Source organism: Sinocyclocheilus grahami, unplaced genomic scaffold (genome assembly GCF_001515645.1).
Source record: "Sinocyclocheilus grahami isolate Dianchi unplaced genomic scaffold, SAMN03320097.WGS_v1.1 scaffold260.1, whole genome shotgun sequence".
NCBI lineage: Eukaryota > Metazoa > Chordata > Actinopteri > Cypriniformes > Cyprinidae > Sinocyclocheilus > Sinocyclocheilus grahami.
This window is the reverse complement of record NW_015505439.1, coordinates 108,878-111,696: the sequence shown is the minus strand read 5'-3', so window position 1 is coordinate 111,696 and position 2,819 is coordinate 108,878.

Genomic DNA, 2,819 nt, shown 5'->3' with positions numbered 1-2,819 from the left:
GTTCCGTGGTCAAATAGGTGGTAAGGGGGACTGATAGGCGTTCCGTGGTCAAATAGGTGGTAAGGGGGACTAATAGGCGTTCCGTGGTCATATAGGTGGTAAGGGGTATGAACGGGCAGTTTTTGGCTTTCCGTGGTCAAATAGGTGGAAAGGGGGACAAATAGGCTTTCCGTGGTCATATAGGTGGTAAGGGGGACTAATAGGCATTCCGTGGTCACATAGGTGGTCAGTGGGATGAATAGGCTTTTCGTGGTCACATAGGTTGTAAGGGGGATGAATAGGCTGTCCGTGGCTAGGAGCCTGCCAGCTTGTGGCCGATTGACAGATTGCAACAAAATGCACTAAAATGAAGGGGCCGTTCCGCAGGGCCCCTGGGGGCCCCAGGATCTAGCCGACACCTTCGGTGTGTGCCGCCGGGCCTCCCCTCGGCGCCCGGGCAGTCGTAGGGGGCGGGAAAAATCACCTAGGGGGCGTGGCGCAGCATCCCACGGACAGCTTTCCCACCTACCACCTATTAAGCGCTTCGTGGTTTGATGCCCTAAACCCCTTTTAGGGTAGTGTAAAATTTTGGGTTTCTCGGATCTTTTCGCAATTCACAGCATAGACAGGGCGTGTCCAGAGTAGCCACGGAACAGGGTTTGAGCCGGACAGCTCGTCCAGAAGCCGAGATCCTGGACGTCCCACGTACAATCTATCCAATTAAAAAAAAACAAGTCAAATAAGTTAGAGATGGTCGAGTCGTTTTTATGCAAATTATGCCATTTTACGAGCTCCGATGCACACGGAACTGCCGGACAGTGTTTCCTGAGTACTGTACTGTAGGTGTTAGCCGATGAAATCATCGCATTCATGAAATATGACCTATTAACGCATTGTCCACCGAAAGTTGATGAGTTGTAATGTATATGAAATTATCAGACAGTGTCTCCCGAGTGTAGCACTGTACGTTTTGCATGATAAAATGATAATAAACTTAAATTATGACTTGCTGATGCATTGTCCACTGAAAGCCTGTGGAGGCCCCGTCAAATAAGTTACGGGTGGGCAAGTGACAAGTGACAGCTGTAACTTATTTGACGGGACCTCCATAGGCTTTCCGTGGACAGACCTTTTATAAGGGGAATATGAATATTAAAATATAATACTTCAAATATTGATCAATTAGGTTGAACATAAAAAATTCAAATGAACAGATAGTAATATTAAATTTAAACAGGATAAAACCAATCACATTTTGTTGAACTTGTTGAAGTTTGTATCCACATATCTATAAAGTAAAATTAAATAACAACTGCGTGGACAGACCTTTTATAAGGGGAATATGAATATTAAAATATAATACTTCAAATATTGATCAATTAGGTTGAACATAAAAAATTCAAATGAACAGATAGTAATATTAAATTTAAACAGGATAAAACCAATCACATTTTGTTGAACTTGTTGAAGTTTGTATCCACATATCTATAAAGTAAAATTAAATAACAACTGTGGAGGAGGTGGAGGTGGTGGAGATGAAGGTGGCGGGGAAGGTGGTGGGGAAGAGGAAGGGGAAAGGGGAGGTGGTGGTGATGGAGGTGGAAATGGAGGGCCAAGACCTGCATCATTATCCTCATCACTGGTGTGTTCATGGGTGTCCTTCAAAAGACCACACCCCAACAACTGTCAAATATCAAAACACATAATAATCACTAATCGCCTGAGCGAGGCCTATGGAAATCTGACAGTACTAAATTATTTTTCATTCAGCCAATAATTGATCTATTATTTAATAATTTACATCATCACAAAGCTGATGATCTCTGCTTTAAATTGACACCAAAGGGAATGCTGTATCTTATTCAGAAATGGAGTAATCAAGGCTCACATTCAGCTGTTTTGGTGCCTGAGTGAGGCCCATGGAAATCTGACAATACTAAATTAATTTTCATTCAGCCAATTATTGGTCTATAATTTAATAATTTACATCATCACAAAGCTGATGATCTCTGCTTTAAAATGACACAAGAGATAATCCTGTATCTTATTCAGAAATGGAGTAATCAAGGCTCACATTCAGCTGTTTTGGTGCCTGAGCGAGGCCCATGGAAATCTGACAATACTAAATTAATTTTCATTCAGCCAATTATTGGTCTATTATTTACTAATTTACATCATCATAAAGCTGATGATCTCTGCTTTAAAATGACACAAGAGATAATCCTGTATCTTATTCAGAAATGGAGTAATCAAGGCTCACATTCAGCTGTTTTGGTGCCTGAGCGAGGCCCATGGAAATCTGACAATACTAAATTAATTTTCATTCAGCCAATTATTGGTCTATTATTTACTAATTTACATCATCATAAAGCTGATGATCTCTGCTTTAAAATGACACAAGAGATAATCCTGTATCTTATTCAGAAATGGAGTAATCAAGGCTCACATTCAGCTGTTTTGGTGCCTGAGCGAGGCCTATGGAAATCTGACAGTACTAAATTATTTTTAATTCAGCCAATAATTGGTCTATTATTTAATAATTTACAAAATCATAAAGCTGATGATCTCTGCTTTAAAATGACAACAGAGAAAATCCTGTATCTTATTCAGAAATGGAGAAATCAAGGCTGACATTCAGCTGTTTTGGTGCCTGAGCGAGGCCTATGGAAATCTGACTGTACTAAATTATTTTTAATTCAGCCAATAATTGGTCTATTATTTATTAATTTACATCATTATAAAGCTGATGATCTCTGCTTTAAAATTACACCAGAGAAAATCCTCTATCTTATTCAGAAATGGAGAAATCAAGGCTCACATTCAGCTGTTTTGAAAGTGGT